Consider the following 12,217-nt stretch of genomic DNA (forward strand, 5'->3'; position numbering starts at 1 on the left):
CCTGAGTAGTCTTGACATAAAATAACATGACTAGGCACGACATCAATAATTTAGCATGACAGATTGCTGAAAATTCAAAGGGGGCAATCCTTTTTTGGTCATGATTAGAATGCCAGAATTCATCTGTTCTAGCAAATCTCAACAAGGAAAGGGAGGGGGAAACTTAGATGTCTGCAGCTTTCAGAAATTGGTTCATCTATCTGTTTCCAGGCTAAGTGAATTATTTATCAGCGACTCAGCACATCTCTGGTGTTTGAAGGCATATTGCACAAATTAAAATGGGGTTTTCTATATTTCTGCAGCCAGGAAACAAATCCAGTTAAACAAGCTGGAAAGATTTTTATTTCTGAAAGTTATGAATAATATCTTCAGTATAAAAATTCAGTGTCTGCATTTTATGAAATACTTTATACTTAGATTCCAATGTATTCTCAGTACTTGCCTTTCCACTTGTTAAATGACATGAACTGCTATTAAATGCCCATGTGTTGTAAATAAAATCTGGAGTTTCTTAAAATAGAAAAGAAAACAGAAAAGAACTGAAGCCACATTTTCTCTTTCCTCACAGGACCTTAATTTTTTTTCTTTGAGCCTCAGCTCCATTCCCTATGGAATCAGAACATAGTAATTCCAACTTCATGGTTGCTGATGGGTCATGTGACCTGGCTTGGAATAATTAGAATAAATTACATGCCACGTTCAGGGTAGAAGTTATTCTATTTTATTTGAGTGAACAAGAGAGTAAATAGCTCCATTTGACATTGGAGTCTTGGAAAAGAAGTCGATGTTAAGAAAGAATATAAGAGAGATAGCAAAGTAGAGAAATGGTTATTTTATTGCATCTTCAAACCACTGAAGTTTCTGTATTTGAAGTCTATCCTACCTCTAGTCCTGTTGGTATGTGAGAAAATGCATTTTCTTATTATTTAAGAAAGTCTAATTTGGGTTATTTTACAATAGAATATATTCTAAACAATAGAAACACCTCATTATATAGAGTCCAGATTCTAGATTACATTCAAATCTAGATCCTAGACTCAGGCCTTGCTTCATAGTAAAATACTTTTTGTTGAACAGTGCTCTAGGATGAAACAGATATTCATATTCTATGGTTCTTGTTTATGATTGTAAGCAGGGGGTGGTGGTGCGGGAGTGGATTGAATTGATTTTGGTCCACATAATGTAAGTCCATTCTGAAGTGGTTTACCATACTGTCTCCAGGGATATCATATTCTTGTGAGCTCAGCGAATACAAAATCCTCAAAATTATGGAAGGACTAGGGCTTGAAATAAAGCCTTAAGTGTAAAATATCTCACCAGAAACACAGAGGCAAACAATCACGGAATGGCCCTAAGAGGATTGAACTGAAGTATAGCAATTTAAAGAGTGTAGAGATTCAAGGAGAAGTAATTTCTATTATATTTGTTCTCTGACTATTGAATGGTCACATATGCCAATGGCCTTGTTGAAGTTTGTTGTATTGTTAGGAAACTATGATTCAATTTTATTGCAGAACCTGAGACAGTGGTGAAAAACAGAGTCAATTCCTTCTCTTTAATGTGTGAAGTAGGAAGAAGATACCGTATATGCTCGAGTATAAGCCAACCCAAATATCAGCCAAGGGACCTAAATTTACCAGAAAAGCTGCATTAAAAATGTGCTGAAAAACTCGGTTTATCCACAAGTATATATGGTACTTAAAGTATAACAAACAAAAGGACGTTAGAAAAATGAAAATCTATTGTTAAATAGAAACTGAGACTAATGTGAGATGATCAGGGGAAAAAAAAGAAGACGGGAAAGGATAAAAAATCCCAGAGGAAAAAAATGCGACAATCTTTGTGGCACATGTAACAGAATTTCAAAATTATTATAAAAGTCAAAGGAATGATATGCTGAATGATATTTGTGATAGTTAAGGTTTATTGTGCCAACCTGGCCAATGAACACATTTGGGATTAATTGAAGGGCAGAGAGATAAAATGGGTTGGTGAACCTCACCTTTCTGGTCTCCTGTTCTCTGATGGTCGGACCAGTGTGCGATTGCCTTAGGTGGAAAGGCACACTTCCTGCGAGACATCACTGAGGAGAAGCCACATGGACCTACCCTGATGCAGAGTGCTGGAGAAGCCACGTGGAGACTCCTACCAGCATTAAGATGCTTACACGCTCACCGATTCAGCTTTCCTCCTGCATTTGGTGTCATTCTGTGTGTTTTGTGAGATTGAGGAGGATTTTGTAGATCAGTGTTGGACACATGGGCTAATATTGGACTAATGGGCTTGGATAGCACTGTGTTGGGCTGCTTTCTTAATGTACACTTACCCTTTATATAAAACTCTCTCTTATAAAATATGAGTGTCTATGGATTTTGTTTCTCTAGTCTACCTAGACAACCACAATAGTAAACTACAATAAACCAATAAAAAACCCACTACCATCTACTGAGTCAAGTTCCACTCATATTGACTCTTTTTATAGTATCTGAGACTAAATATTTATGGAGGCAGACTGTCTAATCTTTCCACAACAGGGTGACTGATGGGTTTGAACTTTGGGTTTACTTAACACCTAACCTGCAGCGCCACCAGGGTTCCTTAGACTACAACCAAACCCTGTTCAATCTGGAAAGGCTGAACGATGACCATGTGAGTTAGTTGCAGTGTGAGAGATTTATAAAAAGAAAACTGGAATGATTTCAAGTAAGAATTCAGTCTAGACTAAGAATCGGTCCCCTGGTCAATTTCCTTAAGAAGAGAAATGTCCTTTTTAATTGGTCTAGCTATTGCTCATGTGGATATATGTAAAATGTTTGAAAGTACCTGAAAACAATTCTTCTAGGGATTTTAGGTGCTCTCTCTGTAAATATGGCTATGGTTGGAAAATCTATTGATGAAGTTAGAGCACAATGAGAAAAGATCTGTGTTTCATCTGCCCAGTAACTTTTGGGGAATTGCTCTTGCTAATTCTCAGTCCTTCTGAGACAAGTGAGTCTGATGTCTTTCTACTCTTTAGCTTCAAGGTCTGTGCAACTAACTGAAACACCTCATGCCTCTGGCCACAAGGTTTGTGGCTCAGGGACAGGTTCAAGTATCAAAGTCCAGGGAAGTCTCTCCAAGGCTATCACTTTCAGGGCCTCCTGTTACAAGTTGCCATTGTTTGTCACCTTCATACTTATCAGTTTTGGCTTCTGGTTTACAGATTACAGATTGGAGTGCTAACAGCAAGGTTCACAGTTTAAAAATACAAACTGCCCCATTGAAGTAAGACCAGGATTTCTACTCCTGTAAAGAGTTATAGTCTCAGAAATTCAAAGGGCCATTATGAGGCAGAACCAATTCAATGAGAGTGAGGGTTTGTTTGGGTTTCTTGCACATTATATAAGAAGCCCTGGTGGCAGTGTATAGTAAGCATTGGAATGCTAACTACAAAGTCAGCAGGTCAAACCCACCTCTTTCACAAGAGAAAGATGAGACTGTCTGGCCTCCTAAAGATTTACAACGCTTTGGAAATCTCATATTGGGTTGCTATGAGTTAGAATTAATTCAATAGCAGTGGGTTTGGGGTTGGGTTTGACACATTAGACCATTTGATGAACTTAAGAGTGATTACAAGAATTCTATTGTTGTTGTTATGTACCACTGAATCGGTTCCAACCCGTAGCAACCCTCTGCACAACAGAAGGAAACACTGCCTGGCCCTGCATCATCATTCCTATGCTTCGGCCCATAGTTGCAGCCACTGGGTCAATCCCTCTCATTGAGGGCCTTCCTATTTTACTCTGTCATCTACTTTATCAAGCATGATATCCTTCTCTAGGCAATAGTCTCTCCTGACAGCATGTCCAAAGTATGTAAGACAGTTTCTCCATCCTTGCCTCTAACGAGCACTTGGACCATACTTATTCCAAGACAAACTTTTCCTTTTGATAGTCCATGTTACTTTGAAGATTCTTCGCCAGCCCCACAATTCAAAACCATTAATTCTTTTTCAGTCTCCCTTACTCAGTTTCCAACTTTCACATGCATACGAGGCAATGGAGAATACCATGGCTTGAGTTAGGCACACCTTACTCTGTAAAGTAACATACTTGCTTTTCAATACTCAAAAGAGGTCTTGTGCAGTAGATTTACCTAATGCAATGCATCTTTTGTGCAGCAGAGTGGTTTACATCAGGTCTCAATCTGCCCCTCTTGGCATAAAATATAAAATATTTATGAGTAGACCAATGATGAGTAGACCCGAGCTCTATGACCCACAGCCATCATGAATGTAGATATTCAAACATGTTGTTAGAAAGAAGAATGGTGCAAATTAGCTTTTTATCTACTAGAATTTTTTTACTACCTATATTGCACCATTTATATTTTGGTGAGCCCCTGCAATTGTACACAAAGCATTTGGACCAGTCAAATGATTGCAAAAGTCACCAGATGAAGGGATTCCTTCCAGCCTATCCTGGTTCCAAGAATAGCTTATAGAATCTGTTTCGTTACTATGAAAAAAATAACTATTTTAAAGATAGTTCCACATGTATTTGCTCAGGGAAAAACTATTTTCATGTGCTAAAGAGTGAATGGAATTATGTACAAATAAACATATAATGATTGCTGCTAGGGTTAATAAGTTTTAATTTTCACTCCTAAGAAATTAGCCATAATTCTAAATTATTGCATTAATTAGTGATTGTCCTCAGACCAGGACCTATGGTAGTGGATTAGGTTATGTGTTGGAGGCTATTAGATGAATGGTCAATGGCTGATATCCACCCACCACTCCATGGTAGAAAGATGAGATTTTTTCCATCAATGGAAGAATAGATAAACTATGGTACAGACACATAATGGAATATTACGGTACATACTCACAATGTAGCACTGCATAAGGTTAAAGAATAAAGGTGAATCTGTGAAATATCTCATAACTTGGATAGACTTGGGGGCATTATTCTGAGTGGAATTAGTCAATCACAAAAGGACAAATATCTATGAGATGATAAATATGAAAAGGAAAGGAAAGGTTTTCACAGTAAACGAAACATTCTTTGATTGTAATTAGGGATAGAAGGGAAAAAGAAGGTTAACTGATAACTAAATGGTAGGCACATGTTAACTTGGGTGAAGGGGAAGGCAATATACAATCAGAGGAAAGTCAATAAAAATGATGGAGGTATGTAGACTTTTATGGGTAACAGTAGGAGCCCCAAATCCATTTACAGGGTCCACATGGATTAAGCTTCTGATGAATCCCCTCTGACTATAGTTGAGTAATGTGAATAGCTTTGTTGTCTCACTGCATTGTAAAGTCGATTGTGGCAGATCTAGTTATATTAGATGTAACATCTTATCATTTGGTCTACCTTTTGATCCATGTTAAAGTTGTTTCAGTTGAAAAGAAAAAAATGAAGGGGAAATACATGTGGATTAAGTCTCTGGGGACTCCCCTCTGACCAAAGACTAGCAATGTGAATGGCTTTGCAGCATGCAGCATGCAACGGAAAGTGGATTATTGCAGATGCAGTCAGGTTCAATTTCAACATTTAATTATTTGATCTCCTTTTGAACCATTTTAATTTGTTCTACTTTTAAAACTGTCCTGCTTTCTTTTCAATTGAGGTTTCTCTCTGTTTTACTTTCTTATTTTTATTAGTTTTCGTATGTTGCTATAGAGATAATAACTGAATTAATGGTTTCGAGGCAGTATGACTGGGGAGACTGGGGAGAAATAGAGAGCTAATAACAATGAGTGCAAGAATATGTTCTAAAAGTGATTGTAGTGATGATTGTATGACTTTTCTCGATATGACTGAACTATCAAAATGTATTATATATTAATCAGATGCCAATAAAAGTGTTAGAAAATGATAAGGCATGCAAGAACTAAAAGCAACAGAGGTAAGTACTTTATATACACAATCCTGTCATAATGGCGATCTATGAGTGGCTGCATAGATAAGCACTTAGGCTGAATATATTAACTTGACAGAATATTTCTAGGTGTGTTTTTACATATGCTACAAACATATTCATGAAAGTGGTGGAGCATATAGAGTTAAAGTTATGGAAACTTCTTAGATATAATCAAACACCTTAAGGGAATGAGTTCCTAGGCTTATGGGATCAGGATCATAGTCTCAGGGGACATCAAGATCAATTATCATAACATAAATTCATGAAGACAGTGTTCTGTATCCCACGTGAGTGAATAGCAACCTGAGTGTTAGCAAGCTTCCAAGTGGCCATCTAAGTTACAATTATTGGTCTCTTCCCTTCTGGAGCCAAAAAGTGTAAAAAATTGAAGACACACAGAAACAATTACTCCAAGTGAGAGCATTAGCCTCTATAATGCTAAAACCAGAAGAACTAGATGGTGTCTGGCTATTACTACCAACTGCTCTGAAGATCACTCAAGAAGATCCTGGATAGAGTGGAAGAAAAAAGTGGAACAGAGCTCAAAATCATTTTAAAAATGAGGTTAATCATTTGGATAACGACTGATAGATACTCTGAAACTTGCCCTCAGCTACCTTTCAGATCTTGACATGAACTTATACCATCACCCAGTTCCTCAACTTCCAGCCAAACAATAGACAGGTCTATAAGGAGAATAATCATACTAGGGAGGCATGTATTCCTTGGAAAAGTCAGCCATTTGAAAGCAAAGGGACAGCAATTTCTAAAGGACAAAGTTCAGAAGGAGGAGGAATGGAAACAGGAGACATAAGAAAGAAGTGGGATGAGTGTTGTTACACTGTGAGGATTGTAATCTGTGTCATGAAACAAAATGTATAAATTGTTGAATGGAAAACTAATTTGCTCTGCAAAACTTCACCAACTCACAATAAAACGTCTAAAAATTATTCTGCGACTACCTTAGCTTTTAAAAGCTAAATGAGAAAGAACATTGTATAATTATCCTGCTGTTCCTTTAGTGCAATGCAATAAAACACTGAAATTTAAAAACAAACAAACAAACAACCCAGGTAAGGAGATGACACTTAGGAGCTATCTCTGAATGTTATCTTGCCTTGGAAAATTACAGGCCCTAAGAACCATGTAAACCCAGAACTGCTAAGGTTATCTTTGTCCTCACATGGAAAAAGACAAGACAAAAACCAACTCTATTCCCAAATCCATCAGTTATATAAACCAATATATCTCCCCACTAAAACAAAAGTAAAAAACAAAACAAAACAAAAAAACTTTAACTGTGTTTCTGTCCTTGGCAATCCCAAAAGTCCTGAATAATTTATTTGGATGTGATACCGCTGTTCAAGTATTTACATATACTAAATTGGCAGTATCCACTCGGACATAAGCAGACACTAAACTACATCATGCTATATATTGTGTATAAAAAATGTATTGAATAGACTCACAAATGTAAAGAAACAGATTACTGATACATGCAATAACATGGATGAATCCAAAAAACATTTCAGTGAGCAAAAGAAGCCAAGTCTAAAGAATCTTGGTAGACAGGGCATTCATTCTGTTTCCATACAGATTTACAACTTTGGAAGTGCTCTGGTGGTATATGTATCCTACATGGTTGCTATGAGTCAAAAGAGAATATTCATATGAATTCTAGAGTTACGGTGTTAGGAATAAAAACTGATTACTTCTGGGAGTAAAAAGTTGACTGGAATGAGGAATAAGGGTATTGGGTATTGGAAATATTGTATATCTTATTTTGGGTATACATTAAATTAGCATATACATGTATCACAGTTTATTGAACTGTATATTTAAATCGGTGTGACTCATGTATGTAAATTATACCTAAACTGCTTCGAAACAAGGACACCAAGGTAAAAAATTATCAAAGGTTTTCATGAGTTAAGTTTGAGTATTTTTCTAAATGGCTGTCAATATTTTCAACTCAGAAATCTGTGTTTCTTTTTATAGAAAATTCTGGGAACATTGAATCCACACTTTCCCATAAGCAGAGGAGTTGCTGTCTAGTCAATTCCAACTCATGGTGACCGAATACATTTCAGACCGGCACTGTGCTCCATAAAATGTTCATGGCTGTGACCTTTTGGAAGCCACCTTTCTTTCAGGGTGGCTCTAGGTGGATTTGAACTGCCAATATTTTGGTTGGTAGTTGACTGCTAACTTTGTATACCACTCAAGGACTCCAAAAGATATGATAATAAAAATAGAGAATGGCTATGCTAGTGAAGATGAGGAAGAGCCTCAACAAGATAAATTGGCATAGTGGCTGTATAAATGCACTGAAACTTAGCAATGATCATGCAGCCAGTGCAGGACTGGGCAATATTCATTCGGTTGTATATAATGTTGCTATGAATCGGAATGGACTTGAGGGTATCTAAAGAGAAGACGCATAAAGGGGACACCATTTTAAAAATGATTAAGCTTTCCTGGTTTTTCTGGCTCTAAATTTATAAAGATATCAAATCTAAAAGTCTATATCATTAAATTCTCTGAATGTATTTCATTCCACAGAGACATAATTTCCACAGGGTTTGCAATTATCACAAAGCATGTAAGTGGTTTCATTAAGGAGATTTTCTCCTACTCTAAAGCTATTCCATCCTTAAGGCGGCCTGAAAATTTTATAGGTCACAAAAATATTCCTAAAGATTCCTTAATGGAAAAGTGTCTCAAGTCATTTAGATCAAAATAAACTTCACCTCCTATCAGAGACTAAGCCTAAGATATTTCTGCTCACAAAGAGAATTGTTTGGCTTAAATTCACCTGATGAATAAGATAGGAAAACCATGTTTCTAGCTTAGCTAGGGAATTTCATTTGGGAAACTAAATCCCTCTTACTTCTACTCAGTAGCACATTGAGTGAAAACAGAAACATTGCAATTAAGTAATCATCCGGTTTTCAAATAACAACACATTACGTTTCAGATAAGGTGACCAGATGTCCCACTTTTGGTGGACAGTCCCGATTTTTAACAATTTGTCCCGCATCCGGTGGCGTTTTTAAAAAGTCCTGATTTTTGGCAAAAATGGACGACAAGCTAGGGAAAGGAAGGAGAACGCGAAGGGAATACACGGTTTTCGGCTGCCATGTGGCTATTTCGCCAGGATATGAGTTTTATATTATTTTTGTTAATTTTATAATGTTCAACTTTAATAATAACAAATAATTGTTGAGAACTGATTATTGAGAACTGATTATCAAAGTTCACATTGTTGATCAGTGGTTAGAATTCGACCACCACTGTTTGAACTTAAAGAACAATGGCATTTTTTTGGCATTGGCAACGACGAAAACATTTTGTAACTGTCTCTCAGATGATACACATCGTACTGCGTGCTAGTGTTAGTTAAACAAGTGATGTCAACAAATCAGCTATTCAGATAATTTAGCTAATTTATTTATTTCAAATACATAAATTTTCTAGAATTTAGCATATAGTACTGGAATGATGTGCAAAAATCATTCGATCATATTACTCAAAATTTCCCATATACTAATATTTCCAAAAATGATTTTTAATGTTATCATTATTAAAAATATATATTGATAAGGAAAAGATTAAATCTTAAGCATCAACAAAAATCACAATAGAGAACAAATGGTTAGAAATATTTCATCATTTTGAAACAAACCATGTTCCATACAATAATGCACTAAAAATTGTGGAATACGCGCTGTCCTTACCAGGAACTAATGCTGTGACTGAACGAGTTTTTTCTACGGTAAATAAAGTGTGGACATCAGAAAATTCACAATTAAGCGTTGAGACTTTGAAAGTCATTTTATGTGTGAAATGAAATTTAACAAATTCTTGTGAAAATTTCATGACCTTTTAAACGACAGTAATCTACTAAAAAAATACACTCAAATGAGAAATATGCCAGAGAATAAAATAAAACTACACATAATTTTTAATTATATTTGTAAATTGTATTTATGTTGAAATTTAAAAATATGTTACAATACTATTTTTGCATTCTATGAAAATTTTTGTTGCTCCATATAGACCAAGTTTTTAATCAAGAACCCCCCCACCCCCACCCACCCCGGTCAATGGTGTCCCGCTTTACCAATGTTAAAATCTGGTCACCTGAGTTTCAGACAGTAACATGAGAACATGATAAGCAATCCACAGGACATAAAGGCACATCAGCAGAATGTTTTGAAATCCATTGTCAAAAATATTTGCCAGACATGGTAAAAGTGGGTGAAGGAGCACAAAAGAAGGAATAATTACTGATTATGTATCTACAAACACCTATAGATTGCAACTGGAAAAGAAACGTTCATGCCATTAAAAGGAAATGAATTTTAAGTAAGCATGCCATTTGTTTTGTGATAAACATCTCCACTGATTCCCAGTTGCCTTACACATTGTAATGTCTACAGGGCAGAATATAATAATTTGCTATACTAAAGTAGGAGGAAAACGTAAATGAAGCTGTAATTCCTGCTTCTCACACTAATAGCAAATGGAAAGAGCACTGATTTAAAATATGGGATTTTATTTTGCCCAAGTCTTCTTAGTCCAAAGGCAAATAAGTGACTAATAATGATATAATGTTCTTAGGCACACTTGGAAGTTTAAGATAAATTTAAAGTCATCTTGGGGAAATGAAGGGAGGTGAGGAGGAAAAAGAGAACAAGGTGACATTGTAGTCAATTGTGAATTGATGTTTACAAATGCTGACCTGGATTTAGAGCTTTGGGGAACAGATCAATGGTACCAGGCTAGTCCTTTAAAGGTTTTAAGCAGTGAGAGACTTGTCAAGTTCCGAAATAAAGCTTCCAAAAATTCATGGCCTTTCTCACAGAACTAAGTCAGCGCTACTTAGATATACATTTTTATTATGGATAATAAAACTCTTGAAGTAATCCTTGATAGACAAGGAAGAAATAAATGTAAGTATCTGGATGGTCCAAAGTTTCCTGAATTTGATAAAATATAAGCTTTTTTGTTATTTCTGCTTGTGTTGTTTTGAACTGTTTTGGTGAAAGTTTGCAGAGCAAATCAGTTTTCCAACTTTGCAGAGAAAACAGTTCATACATATTTTGTTTCATACCACTAATTGCAATCCTTGCAATATAATAGAATTCACATTTCCTTGTTGTGTTTCCCATTTCCATTTGCCCTCCTTTCCTATCCCTTACTATCTTCTGAATTTTGTCCTTGTGCACATGCTGCTTTTTTAATCTCAGTGGTTGATTGTTTTAATGAATGTGTACCTCCTGGTGCTATTGTTCACCTTAAAGACCTCTCTATTGTTTGCCTGAAAATTGAGCCAGTGAGGTGAATTCAGCTCTAGGCTTGAAGGGTATCTATGGATCATCATTTCAAAGTTTCCATCAGTCTCTATTCAGTTAACATTTTAAAAAATGATTTTGAGTTTTTACACACTTTTCTCTCACTCTGCTTTTTGTTGTTAGATGCCATCAAGGATGTTCCAACCCATAGTGATGCTATGCACAACAGAAGAAAACACTGCTCAGTTCTACACCATCCTCACAAACTGTTCCTTTGTTTGAGCCCTTTGTTGCAGCCAATGTGTCAACTCTTCTAATAGAGGGGCTTCCTCTTTTTGGCTGTCCCTCTACTTTACCAAGCATGATATCCTTCAGGAGGGACTAGTCTGTCCTGACAGCATGTCCAAGGTTTATAAGATGAAGTCTCACCATTTTTGCATTTAAGAAACACACTGGCTGTACTTCCAAGGCAGATTTGTTTACCCTTTTGTCAGTCCATGGTACTTTCAGTATTCTTTGCCACAACCATAATTCAAATGCACTGATTGTTCTTCAGTCACCTTATTCAGTGTCCAACTTTCACATGTATATGTTAGGCACACCTTAGTCCTCAAAGTAACATCCTTGCTTTTCGACACTCTAAAGAAGTCTTGTGAAGTAGATTTAGCTGAGGCAATGTGTCTTGAACTCTTGACTGCTGCTTTCATGAGCATTGATTGTGGATCCAAGTAAGCCAAAATCCTTGACAACTTCAACCTTTTCTCCATCTGTCATGAGGTTACCTATTGGTCCAATTGTGAAGATCAGTCTTCTTTACATTGAATTATAATCCATACGGAAGGCTGAAATTCCTGATTTTCATTAACAAATGCTTCAAGTCCTCCACACTTTTAGGAAGGAAGGTTGTGTCATCTGCATACCGCAGGTTGTTAGCAAGCCTTTCTCCAAACCTGATACTGCATTCTTCATATAATCCAGCTTCTCTACTTTGGACCATCACATGTAATCAC

Source organism: Echinops telfairi, unplaced genomic scaffold, assembly GCF_000313985.2.
Source record: "Echinops telfairi isolate 266 unplaced genomic scaffold, ASM31398v2 ScPeMD7_7138;HRSCAF=8121, whole genome shotgun sequence".
Taxonomy (NCBI): domain Eukaryota; kingdom Metazoa; phylum Chordata; class Mammalia; order Afrosoricida; family Tenrecidae; genus Echinops; species Echinops telfairi.